Source organism: Sylvia atricapilla, chromosome Z (assembly GCF_009819655.1).
Source record: "Sylvia atricapilla isolate bSylAtr1 chromosome Z, bSylAtr1.pri, whole genome shotgun sequence".
Classification (NCBI taxonomy): domain Eukaryota; kingdom Metazoa; phylum Chordata; class Aves; order Passeriformes; family Sylviidae; genus Sylvia; species Sylvia atricapilla.
The window spans coordinates 21,615,530-21,637,295 of NC_089174.1; the positions used below are offsets into that span (position 1 = coordinate 21,615,530).

Genomic DNA, 21,766 nt, shown 5'->3' on the forward strand with positions numbered 1-21,766 from the left:
AACACAAAGTTGGAGCATGCATAGAAATTTAGAAATGGAGAGATTTCTGGTTATATCTTTATTCTGTCCAGAACAGTGATGTTTTACTATAAAGTTTTAATAATCAAAGTTAAAAAAGCAAAACAAAACAAAACACTGGGTCAGCACATCAAAAATGAGTAATGAAAAAACCCTCACAGGTTTTGTTTGAAGAGCGCGAAAGTCTCAGTGTGATAGGTTTGACAAACATCAGGTTTCATCGTATAATGGAAAATCTCACCTATTGTTTTCATTCTGATGTTTAAATTCAGGAAAAACAGCTTGTTAGTTGGAGAATGCAATCAAGTCTGTCTTTACTAAGGTTTGATTATAATGAATTTCAGGGATTATTTCTAGAATACATCCAAGCATTGGATACTTTCCAAAGAGAAGGTTTTTCCCAGTAACTTCTCAATAATTTCAAAAATTCCAAAATTATCGCTTGGTAAGTTGCTGTATAATTGAAACATAAACCAAATCTTCATTGGATATGCACAGAGGTGTGAAGAAGATGGGAGACAAGAAGCTGCTGCCCCACCACAATGACAAAGCCTTCTCTTGGTCAGAATTGTTGACTAAAGAGCAGAGCTCCTGCCCACAAAAATCAAAATATCAATGCCCTTTTTCTGATAAGATAATGTGCTCACCAGAGAAGCCCTGATATCAGATTGGGTTGGTTTCCTAATATGTTTTTTGCAGCCTTCACCGAGCTTTAGGAGTTCTTCAACTCCTGAATTATTGGAGCCTACTGACTTTTACAAACATTCCATAAGATCATCCTTTTTGGAGAAAAGGATGCAAAGCCATTATCTGTCCTGTTCCACTGCCATAAAATTTGGTCAAGAAAACCAAAACTATTCCTGTCAAAGATTCATTAAATCCTTTTTATAAGACTTTGCAGTGATGGAAATCTTCCAACAGTTATAATCTATTCCTAACTGTCTTCAGCAGCAAGGAAGAGATGTTTTGTAAGACTCTTCAGGTATCCAAGGAAAATACTAAAGAAATTAAAATTAGTAAAATTAGTCAGAGTTGCAACCACATTGTGTGAGTTTAATTCACCCTAACTTCATAACTTGAGTATCTGTGTCTTGTGTGCTGTCCAGTAAAGCACATTGAGGCTGATTAAAAACAAAAAGTGTTTTCAACAAAAGTGTTTAAAGCTGTTTTTACTTCAAATAGCTTTAAAATTATGATTTTAAAACAAGTAAGCAAAGAAATTATTTTATTTCTCTCTGCATTTTATCATTGAAAAAACACCAGAAAGCTTCCAAATAGGTTTTCAAAACCTACAAGAAAATTATATTATACAGGAAAATCCTAAGGCTTTGGCAAATTGAAATTTTAATTTCTTAATTTTGATAAAAGCAGAAAATTAAGAGATGCAAACTTTTTCAATAAAAAATTGTCAATATTTTTCTAAGTAATTTAAATCACATTTACTAACAAAAACAAACAAACCCCACCAAAAAACAAAACCAAAAAAGATACAACAATAGCTCTTTTCATGAAGAACAGCCACCATCTGGTTTGTATATTGAGAGTGGATGACTCAAATGAAGCAACTGGTCACAGCAACAGTTCAGCAGTTTCTGTGCAAAAATGAGAAATATGTGGGTAGGATCCAAAAAGCTTTAAGACCTTGGTTTCTACTTCATCTAGACATGTGCAAGATATATTTTGCCAGGGCTGGTTCCTATATCAGTGGGCTACTGAGAAATTTCCTTATGGTCATGTGTCACTCTATACTTTCTTGACCTTGGAGACAAAAACTGTGAATGTTATCATTTGGACTTGCCAAGAAGATGCTTAAAAAGCTCTATTTCTTTTTCTTCTTGTTGTTACAGCATGAAAAGCAGTGACAGATTTTGAGAAAATTTCTACTGTAAGGTCTTGTTTAACTTTTTTTTTCTTAGGTTTTTTATTTTATATGTTTTCCTTTAGATCTCTGTGTGCTTTTTTGCACCTCTTGCTGATAGTCTTGCTGGCTGAGAATGAGCACAGTGTGTATCTCTGAACCAAGTTCATCACTGAACCTAGTTCATCACCATCTCTCCATCTCTGCCCATGTCTCCTGGTCTGGGAGGAATCCATCAAGAATTTTCTGCTCCGAGCTGCTGCCATCACAGACACACAATACACTTCAGGTAAAACTCTTCCCATTTGATCCAAGAGGACATCCCTCATGTAAATTAAGCAGTGAGTTGCCACCTTTCCACCAAGGACCAGAGCAATGAGAAAGGAAAATGCCGATACAAGAATTTTTATGGAGTTCATCAAGAAAAAAATCATGGGGTTTAATGCTCTGATCCTCTTCATCCCTAAAGCAATCTTTTTCCTCCCCTTCTTCATCTGAAAATGAATTTATTCACAAGCTTGGGAATCAATTTTGATTTTGATATCCTTGCATGAGGCTATCAAAATCAAGGTACATATCATGCAATCCACCAGCCCAAGCAGAATTGCCGGAAACCTGCAAGAATTGGAGGATCAGGCTCCATATTACTAAGACTATATCAAGATATCATTGGGAGTCCACTGGAATTTCTGTGAGGTTAGCAGTTTGAAGACTTAAGATCTGTCAGGTTAAACTGATTAATCACATTCTTATAGCTGCAAGAAGCATTATGAGCCACTGTTGGGAAAAGAACAGAACTCACCAGAGAGAACATCAGCTTTGGAAAAACCTGAAGAGTTTTCTCAATGGAAAAATTGACAGAACACTTGAAAGATAAATTATATGCTGAATTATATGCTGCATACAATTTATATAAAAGCACTTTTTCAAATGCATTACTAAGACCGTTGCCTGTTTTTCAGAGCCAAGAGTTTTGTAACTGATGTTTCCCTCCTGATCACAAACACTGGAAGTAGCATGCAGAAAGGAAATAAAAGTAACAAGGATACAGTACTTCTCTGGTCCTCTGTTGTCTATTGTGACCATTGGATAGGATTCATCAGGTGCATAATTTATGGTTAAAATGATTCTCTGAGTTCTGTCTGCATGATTCTCATTGATTTTCACAAAATTGTTGACAATTTAAACCATTTGTGTCTTAGGAACAAATTGGACTTTTAAAGACATGCAGACAATATAGTTCCTGATAGTGCAGTTTGAAAGACCCAATTGCACAATTCAAAGTTCATTTGTTCATTTTACTAAATCTTCATAGAATCATTGCAGAGTAAGCCTGGTTTTTCTGTGGAAAAAACACAATAAAAAATTTAAGTTGTCTGCACAAGAGAAAACATTCTGCACTTCCCATCACGTTTGTCTCCTCCTGTACCAATTGCTTGTCAGGGAAGGCCTGAATTATCTCCACAGCCAATTCCAAACTCAGTGCTAGAAAGGGAAGTCCCTGGCAAAGAACAATGTCTACATGGAGCCCAGTTCTGCTGCAAAAAAGGCTGCTCTTCTTTTGATGGCTGGAATAAAACATACTTCAAAGCCCTAAAAAAGGTTCAAGCTTGCCCAAGCCTGCCCTCAAGCCTGTCAGAGGTGCGTGAAAAGGTTTCTATGGATTACCAAGGTAAAGTGACACTTCTGGAAACCCCTAACTGACTCTGCATGTAGGCAGCTCACCAAGGCCTGATGAATAATGAAGTGAAAAATCTAACCAGCTACCAGCTTCGAGAAAGGAGAAACATTTAAACAAGGAGAACAGACTCACTTCCTCTTTCTACAGTCCTGCCTTGCCAACGAAGAGCAAATATTTCTTCTACAACAGAGAGACACATTCAGAGTGCTCAGTTAAAGGCAAGACCATCAGTTCCATGCAAGCCCATAACACTGTACCATTCACAGCAGTGGGACATGTGGTGCACTAGGGATACATTTTCAGGGATCTGGTCCAGTTTTCCATCAGCAAATGGAGGGAGGAAGGATATTGCATCTGCATTCTCTTTTAAGTCCTGTCCACTCTGTCAAAGCAGGACACCTGTGCCATCCTCTATGGGAGAACTAGAGATTGTATGATAAATACCTGGCATGCAAGACACATTTTACAGGGCCATTAGTATCAAAACTGGTTTTTAGGAACAAAAAAATACCTTAAGGGCAGCTAGGAAAATATCACTGAGTCAGATACAGGGAGCAATGCCAAAAACAAGTGAACAAATTTAGTTCTTGCAGCAACACTGTAAAGTAGGTGTTTTCCTGAGGTATCTGTTCCTTCTTTTCACACTTTCTCAGCACACTTCATATTCCAGGTTAGCAGCTTTGGTGTGCCTTTGATCTCAGTAGCAACAGGGGAATTGCCAGTTAAATTGTCACTTTCTCAAACTCCCTGTCAAAGACACATCGCTCATATGCAAAATCAGCAGTGCTTAGTCAGATTAAGTGTAGGATTAGTAACAGGGCATGGATGTTTGTATTAATTGATTTTCTTTGTTCTTGTTTTAAAAAAATAAATTTCCATAAATGTGATTATTAGACTTAAGCATCTCTTCCTCTCATGAAAGAGAGCAACCTAAATTCTTGTTGGTATCTACATTTTCACAAGTATTTGAGGTCTACTTTTTCTAATGTGAAAAACAGACTGAAAATCAGAGTATGCTTTTTAAAATTCTGCTGCTGGGGAAGTGATATTCAACTCCTACCTGACTGTCTGTAACAACAAATAATGAATAGATTATTAAGCATGGGTCACGTTCTGCATTCACATACATGCACTGTGGTTCTTCTTCCAGGTGATATCATGGAAAAGGAAGAGTAATTATGCAAAAGACTTGATAGAATTTCACTTGAGAATTGTGAAAGATTCTAGGTTTGTTCTTGAGGTTGAAATACCTGGTCAAAGCTCTGTTACTAGTTACTCTCTGTCATCATGAACACAGTGATGCTGTTGAGCTATTTGTTTCCTCATTTCCACATTGTCAGGGATTGGTGCCTCTCAGTGAGTATGGAAGCTTAAAAAGCAGAAGAGCAGATACAACCATCCTGAGCAGCCCTTGACTGTGACAGAGCCCTCCCTGAAATCAAATGGATTATCTTAAGTGTAAGCTACACTTCAAACTTTTGAGGCTTCCAGAAAGCAGATCCAAGTGTTGTTAGGTGATAGCCACAACCAACAAAAACTCAGAAAACCAGAAGTCTCCATGGCTACCCCTCTGTGCAGAGCATGGCCCACTAAATGCTCAATGAATGCAAAAGACCTAGACAGGGGAAAAAAACCCAGCATTTCTAAATAAACTCCACATCTTCAAGGAGCTGTACAAGAGCAAAAAATCTCACCTCAAGCAGAAATAGTGTGTTACAGGCTTGCCATCATTAGCAGTTCTGATGGAAAGGAAAAATGACATTGAAAAAAAAAAATCAGGCTAAATTGGAGAATGGTTTTCTTCTCCCAGTTACAAAAAATCCAGCACTGTCTGCACAAAGCAACAAGATAAAGACTAGTAGGAAGCAAGAACTACTTCCATTTAATTGTCCACAGCAGGAAGAACCAAACCAGGTATAATTAGTATGATATATGAAGCAAGAAAGATTTTTTGAATGCATTTCTTCTAAATACTCACTTGGGTAAAGAAGACAGATAAACATTTAACTAGTCTCCCTAAACAAAAAAGACCACTTTAGATGCCCCAGACAAATGTGTTCAGATATTGAATATTAGAGGAGTGATGGGACACTGAATGGTAATATGGAGCTGGATTTTGGAACTATTTTAAGCAGAAGGAATTCCAAGCTGCAACCAACAAATCTATGTCTAGTGATTCTTACAATCTCCCTATATTTCTAACTCTGGTCTGATATTACTTAGAGTGGGAAAACACAGCAGGACTTGCTTTAGACTGCTGGAGAACTGCATTTGTTCTTTTATCACCATGCTGGCGATGAAAGTTGTGTATCACACCTTCTTGCAAAGACATACACAAACCTGAGGGATCAGTCAGGGTGGCACACCTGAGAATGACAATTTTGAGTGAAGGTACAGTAACAATGCAAAGCCTCAGGAGAGAGAAGGAAATAGCAACATTTTTCCTGATGGTCTCCAGAATGATGGAGAAAAGAGCAGCAGTCTGTCTCCCACCCCATTAAAAGCTCACCCACTGATACTCTGCTTTCTTCCTTGCTTCACATACCTCTGAAGCAGCTAAAAGCAGATTTAGTAGCATGCTGTCACACAGCTCAGCATTGGCAAGAGCAGGCACACTTCTTTCAGCTTGACAAAGGAGACCCATGAATTCCCTCTAAGAGATTCAAAGACTTTTCCAGGTAGTTACCTGTTCAAAGTCTGTGGGGAGATAGCAGGGGAGGAGTTTTGCCTTCCCCCCTCATCTCATCTCAGACAGTGAACAATGATGAGTTCTCCTTCCTAATACAGCTTTGGGAAGGGAATTCATTGAAAGCTACAGCTCTGTACACAGCACACACAGCATGAGAGACCTCCTGGTGCCCAGCACTTACCAGGACTAAATGAGATACCCCAAAGTTTCTTCCTTTCTGAGTATAGGAGCAGCTGCCTGATACTGATGCCGTAACACATCAACTTCTCTAAGTGCTAGCATTTTAAGTGGTGGATGTTTTTAGTGTTGACACTTTCTTAGTTCCAGATGTTCAGTGATGTTTTCACTGACTGCAGTGAGTCTAGTGAGTTTTGCTCCCCATCCACCTCCACCAAGAGAAAACAACTTTATAAGCCAGATAGGATTTGGAAGCTTTCTCTAAACTTAGATATGTGTTAGATAACTGAGATGAGGCTTTCCTCTGGGGATGCTGACCTGGGTGAGCTGCAAGGGCTGAAGTCTCCATAGCAGGCAACATCAATGCTCTGAGCAGGGTTGGTTTTTTGCAATTATAACTGTCCCCAGAATTTCCAAGGAGAGGTTGACAGTCATAATTTGAAACCACAGTCACACAGTCACAGAGCAGCCAAAGTTGCAGACTGGCATTTGACTGACAGGTGGAAGGCCATCCTCACCAAGATATGGAGGTATGGAGGTGTTCACACTCGGACCCACACTGAGGTTTTAATCACTATTGCTGAATAACTTAGCTGCATGCTGACCAAGGGAGTTGGTGAAATCACATTTCAGTTGTCACCAGAGGACATGAAAAGAACACTCACCCATCAGGCAGGGACACCTTCGACTAGATGAGTTTGCTCTGAGTTCTATTCACCCTGGCCTTGGAAACTTCCAGAGATGGTGCAGCCATATGTCTCGGTAACCTGTGCCAGTCTCTCACCATCCTCACAGTGAAGAATTTCTTTCAAATGTTTGATTCAAACTTGAACTCTTTCAGTTTAAGTCATTACCACTTGTCCTGTATCTACATGCCCTCAATAAAAAGGTTCTCTGGCTTTCTTTTAGCTCCTTTAGATACTAGAAGGGGCTATAAAGTCTCCTCACAGCCTAGTTTTCTCCAGGCTGAACAATTTCAACTTTCCCAGTCTGTCTTTATAGGAGAGGAGTTCCATCTCTCTAATAATTTTTGTTCCACCAGAAATAATATAATAATTCTTGTTCCAACTGTTCCATGTTGTTCTTATGCTGTGGACACCAGAGCTGGACACAGCATTGGTCTCCCAAGAGCAAAGTGGAGATTCAGAACCCCCTCCCATGACCTGATGCAGTCCAGGACACCACTGGTTTCTGTGCTCTGAGGTCTCACTGCTGGGTCATGTTGGGCTTTTCATCAACCAACCCTCCTTTTCCTCAGGGCTGGTCTCCATCCATTATCTGCCCAGCCTATATTTATGCTTTGGATTATCCTGACCCATGTGCAGGTCCTGGCATTTGGCCTTGTTGGACTTCATGAGGTTCACACAGGCCCACTTTTCAAGCCTACCAAGGTCCCTCTAGATCCATCCTTTCCCTGTGGCATGGCCACCACAGCACGTAGCTCAGAAAATTTGCAAAATCGTTGGTGCCAGTGTCCATGTCATCAACAGGGATGTCCCAACCCAGACACCTGAGGGGCCACTCACTCTGGACCCAGACACTGAGACACTGGCAGGAACTCTGAGTGTGAGTGTCTAGCTAATTCCTTATCCACCCAGAATTCCATCCAACAAATCCTGTTCAGAGACAAGGATATTGTGAGGGACAACGTCAAATGCTTTGCACAGGACTAGGTAGATGATGTCAGCTGCTCTTCCTTCTCCTACCAACACTGTCACCCCTCCACAGAAAGCCACCAAATTTGTCAGGTATGATTTGCCCTTCGCAAAACCATGTTGGCTGGCACCAATTATTTTTTTATATTCCATGTGTCTTAGCATATTTTCCAGAAGGATCTATTCCATTATGTTTTCAGGCACCTGAAAACTGACTGTTCTGTAGCTCCCTGAGTCTTTCTTTTTTACTGTTTTCTAAAATTGAGGTTTCCCATTTTCCACTCAGTGAGAACTTCACTAGTCTGCCATAATTTTTCAAATGATGGATGTGTTGGATCATGATGGATAGTGTTTAGGTCTTTCATCTGCCAGTTCTCTCAGGATCTCCTGAGGTCCCATGGATTTGTGCACCTTCAGCTTTCTTAAATGTTCTTAAACCTGATCTTCTACAGAATACGGTTCTTTATTCAGCCAGTCCCTGCTGCCTTTGTCTTCTGTGACTTGGGCAGTGTAGCTGGAGAACCTGTTGGTGCAGACCAAGGCAAAAAAGTCATTAAATATCTGAGCTTTCTCCATGTCTCAGGTAACCAGGTCTCCCATTTGCCTTTGGAGAGGGCCCACATTTTTCTCAGTCTTCCTTTTATCCCTTATGTACCTATAGAAGTTTTCTTCTTGCCCTTAGTATCTCTGTCCAGATTTAATTCTACCCAGGTTTAGCTTTCCTAACCTGATCCCTGGCTGCTCAGGCAATTTTTTTTCTCCTCTCAGGCTACCTGTCCTTGTTTTCACACCCTACACACGTCATTTTTGTGTTTGAGTTTGTCCAGGAGCTCCTTGTTTATCCATACAGCTCTCTTGGATTTTTGCCTGCCTTCCTCTTCATTGGGATGCATTCCTCCTAATCTCTGAGTAGATCCTTGAATATCAACCAGTTTTCTTGGGCTGGTCTTCCCTGCAGTGCTTTATCCCATGGGACTCTACCAAACAGATCCCTGAAGAGGCCAAAAGCTGCTCTCCTGAAGTCCAGTGCAGTGAGTTTGCTGCAGACCCTTCCTCATTGCCCTAAAAATACTTGAAATCCAGCCTTTCATAGAATCATGGGGTTCCATGGACACTGCAGCCAATGTTTCTCTTAAGCCTGACATTCCCCACTGCCACCACCCTGTTGGTGAGGCAAAGGTCAATGACAGAAGGTCTCCTCATGATTTCCTCTATTAGCTGGAGAAGGAAGTTGTCATTGGCCCATTCCAGGGACCTCCTGGTTCACTTATGTTCTGTTGTGTGTCTGACACATATCATATCTGAGTCTTTTTTGGTATTTAGACCCTCAGGGCTCTTCCAATGACTCCAGCTGACTGCCAGCTGAAGTAGAAGGCAGGTTGTATGATTCGGACACCAGACTGGTACTTGTTTCATCTCATGGCTTTTCCAATGGATTCCTATCTAAGCTAAGTCACCTTTACCTCCCCATGACTAGTCCCTTGCCTGCAAATTACATTTGAAATTATTCCCTTCATTTATGACCTGCAACACATTTGGACCTCAGGCAGTCTTTTAACAAAAGCAAATGCAATTCCAAGATGGACCCCGAGAGCAACACAGACAGAATGACCATGTCCTACCTGAAAAAATTGTCTGATACAAGCTGAATAATGCCAGCTAAAATCTCTTACAGCTTCTGCCCTCCTTGTGTAAGACTTAAAAGATGACAAATTAACACATTAACAGGTTCAGAATTACCAGAGAACAAGCAAGGAAAGGGAATTATGTAGTGGTGTCAACTAAGCACCGTCAATATCATTAACTCAAGTACTGCTCATAACTGATCTCTTCTTCTGACTGTATTCTGACTGTGTTCTGACTGATTTGGTATCATTTAGCTATGGAAAAATTTGTTAGAATTAGATGGGCAAACTAAATTCTTTCCAATATATTCCTTTCTGTATTCATACATGCATTTGAGTGCACATGAATGTGCTTTCCTCATGAAGTCATACATGCTGAGGAAATTTTCCAGTCTTTTTTTGCCTGTGTCTAGATTAAAAGTTTATGGAAGGCCCACAAGGCAAACACTGGCCTGAATTTACTCACACATTCTGATTTCTATTCCCATTTCAAAAGCTGTGTTAATCAATATATTTAAGATTGTAATGTCAAATGCACAAGGGTAAAGACAATATAAAATTAGTTCTTACAAGCAACATCTCATCACAAATACCACTGAGTACCTGTTATAATGCATGCTTTAGTTTAAGGATCAAACCTATTTTCTTCCACATGTCCCATCTTTGTGTATCTTGACCAGACAGCCACCAGTTCAAGTTTGCTCAAGTAGCTTAAGAGCTATTTTTTTTTTTTTTGGTGGGGGTTTATTTTGCATTTAGAGGTTTTGTTTGGTTGTGGGTTTTTTTGGGTTTTTTGGGGGGTTTTTTTGGTTTTTTGTGGGCATTTTGCTAGTTTGTTTGTTGTTGTGTTTTTGGGGTTTTTTTTTTAGTGGTTTTTTTTTTTTTTTGCCTTTTTTGATTTCTTTAATTCTAATTTCAGCAGGTCATGGTAGTGATTGACAAGAAAGCTCAACAATGCTGTTCGTATCCTGGCCACCGTCTCATTAGCAATGGTTTGCACTCACTATTGACAATATCAGCCATCTCTCAAATGCATATAAAATCTCCACAGAAGGTTGGTCATAATTCAGGAAGTTGCTGAGCACAAAGAAATTGAAAAGGACCTCTGGAGGAAGTTTCCATATGGATATTAACAGGACACTACCACAGGAAAACGCTCCAGGCAAATCAGGGGAGAATCTCCAGAACAAAGAGAAACAGGGCTACCATGAAAGCAATGGTAAAACATTTATTATGGATGCATTCCTTCTGCAAACATTCTCAAAAAATATTTATATAGTGAAACACACCAAAACAAACCCAAGATGCAAATATATGAAGCACTGAAAATTTCAAGCCAAACAGCTCATGTCTGGCAAGGTTAAAAGTAGCATAAAACAGGGTCATAGGTAAGAAGAGTGTTAGGGAACTTCAGCGAGACTTTGCTGTCTTGATCTCTAATTTAGAGCAAAGTTCCATTAAACACCCACCATACTCCACAAAAGTGAGTTTTACATGTTTTGTGAACAGCACTAGAAGACTTGCATGGCTCCTTCACTTTGACATTTAATTTTCACTTTGGATAAAAAGAGGTCACTTGATGACATGACAGAAGTGCTGTGTATTATATCTGCAGCATCACTGGGTTTGTCAAATCAACATGGATAATTCGAGGCTACTGCTTTTCCCTTTTAAAATACTGCTGTTCCTGGGTTTAATTTTATTTCTTGCTTCTGAAACTAATTCTGTATGGCAAATGAAATGTTAGGGCTATCACACATCTCATATTTCAGTAGATCCTTACAAGAAATACTCATTCACAAAGCAAGAAAAATGTTTGTAACTCACCTTTAATTTCTTGATTGCTAAGGAAATATTGCTGAAACATTGGAAGGATATTTCTTACCATCCTCATCCTTCTGCACAGACATTAACTATTGTAGGTACAATTTCTTGCAATATAACTTGTCTTTTCCACTGTGTATACAGATTATCAAGAATTTTCCCTGTATGTTTATCTAAATACTGCTATAATCTGTCAGTGCACAAGTTTATAATTTCAAACCATAACAAAATATTAATGAATGTTTATCAGTCTAGAGGGGAGCGTTGAAAAATAGTGAAATTAAATGACTCTCTAATGGTCATACAACAGGACTGTGGCAACTAAAACTGAGTACAGAGCTTCAGTTCCTGTTCCAAGAATTTCTGGCAGTATTGTATTTTCTAATTACAAGACCCAAAAGTAACACAGTTTTGGTTTTTTTTCTCCAAATGCATAGTCTTGATTTGTATTCCAAGAGGACACAGGAGTTCTCAGAGACTTGGCTAAGAGTTTGTTGTTGTAGGTTCTGTCCAAACTCAGCATAACAAAATATGAAAACCTTAGAAAGCCAACAGATAAAAACAGCCATAGAAGGGAACGAGAAAGAAAAGATGGAAATGTTTGATGGGGGATGAAAGAAAGAAAGAAATCCTATTTCCTAGAAAGAAAGAAAGAGCAAACAGAATCCTATTTGGGATTGTGAGAAGAAGGCATCCCCACACGCCAGCCAGTCAATCCTCATAGCAGAGACCATACAAATTGTCTTAATTAAGGGTTTTGATGAAGAATTTGTGGTGGAGATGAGGCAAAGACTGATGGAGACCTCATACCAAATTCATGCACCAGCACAGGTAAAGCATAAAGGGTCCCTTTTGGAGATACTAAACGTCAAAGGTGAAGATCAGAGATGGGAGATGCTGTCTTAATGAAGCATCTTTCAGTGAATGAGAGGTAATAGGTAGGAAAGGTCTGAAGGGTCTTGTAAATGAAGGCAAGCAGGCTATATCCCAATTGTTAAGAAGGAAAAATAAATGGACAGATATTAATTGAAGGGACTTTTAGTCAAAATGACAGGTTGGAGAGATTTATAAGAATGAGATAAGATGGCCAAAATCTCTGCCAAAGACCAGAACAAGCTACAGTACAAGATGTGAATACCCTGACCAGTCATAGATAATGTAGGTAGAGAAGACACAGTCATGTAAAATATGAAAACGTATTGAAAATGTGAAAACAATGTGAAGAATAAGTTATACTATGGATCTGAGTTTGTGAAGAAAGCTGAAGACGCTGCCCAGTGTGACAAGTGATTTTCTATTGTGATCATCTGAACGGGTTGATGAAGGAGTTCAGCAAATGGCACACCTAAGAACTCTGTTTTGGATGTGTATACCTCAGTCCAAAGACTAAACATCCAGGCTGATTTCAGAAACAGGCTTAGATTCTAGACCAGAGTGAAGAAGACAGGTCCGAGTAACAGTGTTGATCTCTTTGTCAACAACACATAATAGTAATGAAATTTGGAAAATTAAAACACCAGTTCTTTATTTCTTATGTAGCTTTGTGTACGTGGACATATAAGAACATCATGTACCTATATGAGCAAGACTGTTAGCATTTTTTTTTCTGACAATGGCCAGAAACAGGTATAATTGGACCTAAAGTGTCATTCTAGAGTTAAAAATAATATTGAATCACAAGTCCAAAGGGAGAACTTCCAAAGTACTTTATGTTGATTTAATTCTACACAGTCATCTTCCTCTGACTTTAGCAAGGGCAGAATTGCAGCAGATTCTGTGTTTTAAGAGTCTTACTGAATGTGAAAGAGAATCATGGGGATGTAGATAGTAGCAGGACATTTCAATGGCTTGTTCTGTTTAGTTTCACTGATGTAAATCATGAACAAGGCAAGAAGATTATGTGAATGAGTAAGAGAAGGATACAACATAGAATTAATTAATACATACCCTGCACTGCAGAACCTGCTTACCTTCCTGTGAAAACTTATGGAGAGGATGTTTTGGAGTCACAGTTAAACCCCCTTACTTCATAGAGTTCTGTTATTTATCTGAAGCCCAAGGTATTATTAAAGAAAATTAGATCAAAATTTGCATGACCCCTCACTCTCTTCCAGCATCCCTTCCCTTTCCCACACAACAAAATCTCTGTGACTCCATTAAAGGAATACCCATGAGTTGCTTGCATATTATGATTAAAAGCACATCAGAGCTCTCTGTATATTACACATGCCAGACTTCAGGCATGGAGCTGCAGTGAACAACAAAGGGCTGTGGTTGCCTCCTAGAAGAGACATTTTCAGTCTGGTGGGTTGAACAAGAGAAAACTGGTGGCCACAGCCATCAAGGTCCACAATCCTGTGTCCTTTTAGATGCTCAGACTGGCTGTTGGCTTCTAGGGTTCCCTGTTTAATTTTATTTATGGGGAGTAACTTCATTCCTAATGTGTGGGTTGGATGCAGTAAGACCATACAAAGGAGAAAGGTGCCAGCTACATCCAAAAATCTGTCCAACACATTTTATCAGTCTTCACTGAGGTTTTCGCGTCCTGCCAGCTCTCCCATATGGAATAGCACCTTGTTCTGATGGAAGCTGAATGGAGAGCATGTGAAGAATCAGGTGTCACTGATCAAGGCTAAGGGCTTGAGGAGTTGGCCCACTGTAAGGGAATTTTATATTGTGCCATCCTGGATGAGGCAGTCCACCATGGTAAGCAGTAATTTCCACAAGGAATGGTGACAGCAGATTTGGGTAGCTAAACAACTGGAATCTGTTAGCTCAGGGTTTTCGTAAGCTCTGCAATGCATTAAAGATCACATTATTGGCTGTTTATTGTAGATAAAACTTAAATCTAACACAAGCAATGAGAAGATTCTAGCACTGATAATATCAATATTAGAAAGAGCACTGATGAGTGTTGTCACACAAACACACACAAAAAGAAAGTAAAGGAACCTCAGCCTCACTAGCATTTAGAGTTATAAAGCTTTTATATCCATTGTCCTTCTTTCCTTTGTGATTTTCACAGGATTTTCACTTCCAGAGATGTTATGCACTTGCTTTCAAAGGAATTAAATATTTTCATTCAGGAAAGTAATTTCACAGCAAAGTAACAGAGAGCAATGTCTTGGGTATTCATTTTCTGAGCCAATCTTTCAAAGTTAGTTTTTGTTCCAAGAAGCAGAGAAGACATGAAGAGGCATAAATCCTTTTTACTTGGTTTCCACAACCCTCCTTCTCTGCTCTTCTCTGAGCACAGGCTGCCTGTGCAGAGAGCACATGAAAAGGAGTACATGGTGCTGGAAGAGGAGAGCTCTGAACTCCTGCACAAGGCAGCTGCGTGCTCCCTACCGCACCAAGTCCGAGCCCCGCACCGAGCAATGGCTTCACCTTTCATGTGTTGCACTGAATGTGATATCACCATGCCCATTGCAATAATTCAGTCTATTTTCTCCTCACTTTTATAAGAACTAAGGGAGAAAGCTTGGAGTCTAAGGTGAAAGAAGATGAGATGACTTACTTCCTTGGATACTTCTGTGCAGATGAAAAGCTAATCCTGATAAAACCAACTCTGAAATCCTTCCAACCCACCTTTAGTCAAGGTCACACATTATTAGACAAGCAAGGTTAAAGCCACACAATTTTCAGAACCAAAAGAGATGGCTGGGGGAGGGAGGAAGAGGGCGGGGGGTGGGGGGGAGCGGTGGTTATAGGAAGCAGGGGAAGCATCTTCCTCTCCTACTCACGGTCTTTGATGTGTTTCAGGAAAAGAAAAATTTAGAAACCTTCCCGGTTTTTCATGAGAGGTCCAGGGTGTGCTGAGAACTAGGTGGACAAACAAGGCCCTGGCTACTCCTTTGTTTTGCAGAGCAGACATGCTCCATAACCTTGAGGATGACAACAACATTTGTTCCTCACACAAAGATAAAGCTGGCCAGTGACTGCACTTCCCCCTCCCTTCGCCCAACCACAAGCAGAACAGGCAGGATGTCGAACAAAGAAGCAGCAGAAACAGCAATGAGCATTACACTCAGATTAGAGGACATTCAGAGACTGTAAAAGATCCATTAAAATAAGCACAGACCCACTTTCAATGAGGAAAGGATCTTTTTTCTCTTCTACTTTGGTTTATATTGTTAATCTTTCTTCCTGGATGACTCCTCACAAATGCTTTTTGTTTTCTCCTGTGGTTTTACGTGCCAGGACTATAAGGAGGAAGGGACTGAGGCTCTTTCTTGGCAAGATTTCAAATAACTTCCATAGGAGACATAGACCCTATTGCCATCTCTCTAAGTGTATAAATTAAAGGAGTGGTGATGAGCAGTCCAGAGCAATTCAAATGCTGGTAAAGCTTAGGTCCTTCTCCAGTCCCTCATTACAGTGAACACTGGCATCTGCTGCACAGGCTCAGCTGGGGGAATAAAACTACACACGGGAAGAAGTGGATGAGCAGAAAGCCTGCATTTACATTGCATCATCCCATGATGACACAGAAATTGCTAATTATAATACAGCATGGAAGTAGAACATAATTGCAGACAATTCCCATGGAGAAAAGGCTATCTTTGGATTATATATATGTGCATGTATACACACATATATATTGGCCATGCTTTGAATAAAGCTATCATTTCAGAGAGGCAGCAATTTTATGTTGTTTACAAACCTTTTGCCAGAGTGAACGTTATTGTGATGGCATTTATCTTTCAATTTATCTGTCTTCCTCCTTTATACATATTTAGGCAAATAAAAATTATTCTTGACAGACGTAGCCCGCATGCCAGCTTCACATTTTCTGCAGGTAACCTATTTTCATTCAGCTTAAAGTGCATTCTGTAATTTTTATTCAGGACTCCAGCCTTTTGTACCAAGGGAAAAGTTTTCAAAGTGCCTCGTAGAGTCCCAAACACTATTTTAGGAAAACACAACCAAGTCACAAAATAGATATTTTTTACAATTCTTTCACCTCCTTTCCTTTTCCCTCACAGATGATACAACTGGTATATGTCTTGCAAATAAACATCTCCTAATAACACAAAGTTGAACTTCTCATTCAGGCTTGGACTGAATTCTGTGCATCTCTTCTCCAGATGGATGCACAGGAAATATCTGCCTCTTGAGTGTCAAATTGTGTCCAGTCCTGCACCTCTCTGTGAAAGTGAGTAAAGATGAAGGAATTTCTCTTCAGAGGTCTGAACCACACTGACAGTCTACCTGTTAGTTCTCTTGGGTTCTTGATGAAACCCCTGATGGTGATGACATTTTGCACTGCAGCCAATGAGAAGGATGATCTAGCGATATCTAATCTCATATTTAGTTGTGACAACTCCCTCACTTACCTTTGTACTGAGGCCTAGACCAGATTCATACCCTCATCTCAGACTGAAGCCAAAAAGGGATTATGATTGTTTTTAGAATCATCTTGATTAAAACAAGTTAGTTGTCTCCAAATTAATCTTCATCCAGGGTGTCCACCACAGTGCAACTGTGTCTATGTGGGAAACTGGAAAATTACTTTTTCAATAAAATAAATAATCCTGGAATGAGGAAACTGCTTTAACAAGATGAATGAACAGGTTCCAGGTATACTTTGTGCTCTTTGTAGCAACTGTATCCATGCAAACACCTGCACGCATTCATATCAAAGGGGAAATGGAATAAATGGCAGAGAGTTTCAGAAATCAAATGGCAGAGAGTTTCAGAAATCAGTGCTTTGGGGTAGCTAGATCCAAATACTTGCAAGTAACCCACCTTTTCTGAATAGCACTGGAAAAGAGGGCAGAATGCTTTCTGAAAATCTGACTCCTAAAGCACAGCTCAAATTGACTACCTAAAACTGAGGATCTCAGAGGGTTTCTTGCTTTTCTTTATTTTTAATTTTAATCACAGATTTCAGTTGTCATAAGTGTACTCTCAAAACCAAATGTTAGATTCTTCTCGACATCATCAAAATTCACTTCCACTCACTTAAATGCTGCTCCTATGCTTCCCTGGAAACGTTCTGAGTCTGTGTTTCTGAACCATCCCTCTACCAGCGTTTTTATTTCTAGGTGGCTGTTGTTGTTTATCAGAGCTTTATGTGTGTTACAAAGCAGAAACAATTACATGAGGGAGGCCAGGAGCATATTAACTACAATAAAAACAGTTGTCATAAACACTCTGCATCTTAATGCACAGCTTCAATCTTTACATAAGATTAATTAAAGAGCAGATGTTCTGTCATACTTTGCATTAGGTGTGGTTATCCCTGAGATTCTGGCTCTTCCATTTGCTGTGCTTTAATTTGTGTTATTATGCATTTTGAGCCTTAGGCATGAGTAGTCAAGTGGTAAACATTAGATATACAGAACCACATTTCCAAAATGCACCTTCACTATTAGGCTGGCTAATATGATTCTGTTCTATTTTAAGACAGATTTGCCTCCCGCCCCCTGCCTTTTTCATTTCCTTTTGACATGCTACATGGCAAGAAGACAGACCAATGGGAGAAGACAGACAGACAAACAGGTGTACTTTGTGTGAGTGTATGGGTTTGTGCACATAAGCAACAGTAACATGAAGGGCTTTTTGTAAAGTGAGCCATATGTAGAACATTAATTACACATATCAGCCACTGCTGCTGAAATTCTTTATCATTATACATAGAAGAAGCTTCTGCTGAATATCCTGTATTTTTTTTCCGAAGGTTTGTATACCAGCTCCATGAAGGCACTTTTATTTCTGTTGTTTTGAATCTGAGGCCCCAAACTGAATTCTAATTTTCTAAATGCAACTGCTGGAAATTGATGCCTGAAAACTTTTCAAGCAGTGATCAAAGTCTGATGTGAATTAATTTGTCATCATAACAGAGCGCTGCTTACAAGTCATTTCAGGCTGGATTTCAGCAAAGGCAATAGATATCTAGGTTGACAATTTCATCTAAAAGGATAGAAAGCCTTACACTTTTCTTTCATTGGTATCTTGATTTAATGAACATACAAACACATCATCACCATATGTTCTAAATATCAGCTTCAGTGCTTGTTCTTAGGAAACATCTTGGAAAAATGCCAATGAGTGAAGCTTGAAGAAGCTTGAAAAGGTTTTGAGACATATTCTGCAGCATGGGAAAGCAAATCCACTGGTGACTAATTACTCAAGAATTTAATTTGAATAGTAATGTCAATAAGTTGCCAATACATGCTTAACAAATACATAATGACAGAATTCATGCTAAGCATAACAAAGCCAGTGGTGTTAGTGACTGGATTTCCAAATGCATATGAAACATTAATCTCCACAGCAGGTCATAAATATGTGATGAAAATGTCAGGATACCTCCCTCACTATGAAATCTTTGGATAAGGTATTATCACAAACAAAACTCTGGGCCAGAGGGTTGTTGGACACTTGTCCCTACCGCCTGTACCACATCCTTCAACGAAATACCTCACTCCCCAGCTCCCACCCTCTCTCTGATCCCATTCAGAAGAACTCACATGCCAGTACACAACTCTCCCCATTTTCCCCACACTTAGCATTCCTACGCCTTTGATTTTGCTTTTTCCTGTCCATGAGTACCCCTTATAGTATTTCTCATTGCTTTGTGTCACTTATTTGTGTGAGGTGACTCATCAACCAAGTCCATTGCTGGCTTTTGCTAACAGAGGGCTTTTAAACTCTAGCAGGTTTGGTTTATTTTAGCCAGATTTTTTTTTTCCACAGCAGGAAACTCAGTGAGCTTGAAATAAGAAAAGCGCTGACAATGCTGTTAGAACTTCAACCAAGGCCCCTAGGACAACATAGTCAAATAGTCAAGCAAGATGAGGTTTCATTTCCAAAGTACTGCTCCTATTCTTCAACTGAGACAATAATTATTGAACAAATCTTCAGGTTCACCCACATTCTGTTCTTTCATGTTTGTTTTATTTGTTTTTCTCTCAATTTGATGAGAGCTAGACTTTCCAGCTAATGATGTGGTGGAGATGGTGGCAGAGGATTAATGATGGGTCTCAGTGAAGGGCTTTCTTCTGAGCACTGAGATATATTTAGGTATTTTCTGCAGCCCAAGGGACTGATAGCAGAATACAAAGCCTTGTACCTCTGGGTGGTCAATTCACAGCCACTCCAAGTTAATAAATCATGAGAGCCACAACTCCTGTGTGACTGCCTGTCAGATGACATGAAATGGCTTGGGGGTTTTTTGCACATTAGCCACTTTTGGATGAATTTGGCAAAAAAAATCAGGGTAGCTGACACAGTCACTGCCTTCAGCACCAGAGCAGCCTGGCATCTCCATGGGCACTTGCTCTCACCAGAATCTGGTGAAGTTAATTGTAAGCTTTGGGCAACAAAGGTGAAAGGTCATTCCACTTTTCTATGCTAATTCCACACTGACCTCCCAGCCTAAGTTCACCAAAAATATGCTTTCTTTAACTTTTCATCAACAAAAGTCAGAGTTTCACAGTTGATGGGACTCAAAGGACTTAGAGAATGTGGAAGCCTCTGTCAGAAACACCCAAGAATAAGACCTGGAAAACAAGATATTTCACCACTGAACTTGACTGGGGAGTTTCCCAAATAAGCTTGTGAGGCAGTCTGAGATCACCGCCTCACGATAGCTTGCTAAGCTTCTGGAAAAGGCTTCAAAAATCCCTTTTCTTGGTGAGAAAGACTCACCGAATTTAGCCCTCCTGGCTATTCCCCTGAGATTGACTCACTGGTCCAAGGATGGCAAAAAACAGGCATCTCTTCTTTAGGGCCAGAGGAGCCTTTGAGTCTGTTCTGAAGGAAGGTAGTGTCTCTGGTGGAGAATAGTCTTCCTCTTTTTTTAGGTTTCACTTTGAAAAAAAATAGATGAAAAAGAAGGCAGCCATCAACAGCTGTAAAATCAGGCACAGGCATAGCAAAAACCACCAGCTCCTTCTGGAGCAACTCTGTAAGTGAAACTGAGGAAGGGACAAAACAAGAAGAGCTTTAATTGATAGTTTATTTATATTTACCTTCCAGGGTCTGCCTGTCCATTAACTTATGATGACCAAGATAATTCTACCTCAAGAATTACCTTTTAATTCTGCTTTAATAAGGACAATTTCTTATTCTGGACAGACAGAACTCAAGCTCTTGAACTCAAGTTTTAAGGAAACTCAGTCTTCCTAATGTAAAGGCAAACAGCATTAGACTTTTTTTGTGGTCTGATGTCTCTGTCTAGACACCACATGTACTTTGCTTGGCCTTGAGCTAAGATCCTTTAAGATCTCAAAAGTTAGTGAGCCAGATTAGTACTTGCATGGGAGAACGACATGAAAGGTTGAGTAACTCAGCTAAGAGCACAAACAAATCAGCTGAAAGTAAACTTAATTCAGTCTCCCTTTCTGGCTTAACAATGTGTTTTGCAGGTTCACTCTCAAAGCCAATCTTTGACTTTCTAAGAGAATCACAAGAGCTATTAAAAAAAAAATCATACTGAAATCTAATCCAAAAACAAATATCAGCCCTTCACTCAGAAAGGTTTATCTCAAGGTACTTTTATAGCATGCTACAATCTCACTATTATTTAGAGTTTACAAAGTGACAGTGCAGGCAACGATCTGACAACTGTTCGTCCTTTCTGAGGGTTTGTTTTATGGGGCAGCAATAAAACAGAGAGGGGATGCATATGTAAATGATGGCAGTGTTTCCCATTAAGGGTCAGAGAAAAGATTTTGGGAGAGAGGAATTGCTCATATTCTCTTGAAATCAGTCACAGCAAAGATGAGTTGATTCAATGGCTGGGGGAAAAGATCTTACAGATGTGCCAAGGGAAAGAGCATTCAAGGAGCTCCCTCAACTCATTTGTAGAGGGCTGAAATGGCTTGCCTGCCATGATTTCATGATAACAAACCTCCTTTGAGCTAGTAAGGGTTAAAAAGCCCAACTCCCTTTCTAAAAGTATACTATCATGGTCTAATTGTTGGTTGTTTACCCACTCCAGTGTGCACCACACAAAGTAGTTCACTCCAAAAGAGAATGTCGCCTCTTTAGTGTCCATTGCTTGTTGGCTTTGTATCACAGACCATTTTTTCTCCTCACAGTCAGCTTTCAAAGTAATAGCTGCATCAGCTAGCAGAAAAATACAGATATTCTTCTTTTCTTTTTGTTTTTGTTTTTTTTAAGTCACAACCATCTTATTCATCCTCCACTACTCATGTAAGATATTTCTGAGAGACGGACTGAAAAAAAGACAGCAGAGGAGACAGTCTCTGCAAGAAAAAGACTTCCAAT

At 39.7% G+C, this 21,766-nt stretch overlaps 1 long non-coding RNA gene across 1 annotated transcript in view; it reads right to left on the reverse strand.

The window, feature by feature from the left end:
* The window catches only part of LOC136373903 (uncharacterized), a 53,622-nt gene extending 38,222 nt beyond the window's left edge, over positions 1-15,400 (reverse strand). The window contains exon 1 of the long non-coding RNA XR_010745765.1: positions 15,271-15,400. This is a non-coding gene — a long non-coding RNA (uncharacterized lncRNA). The remainder of the gene's footprint in view (positions 1-15,270) is intronic.
* Positions 15,401-21,766: the final 6,366 nt, after the last annotated feature.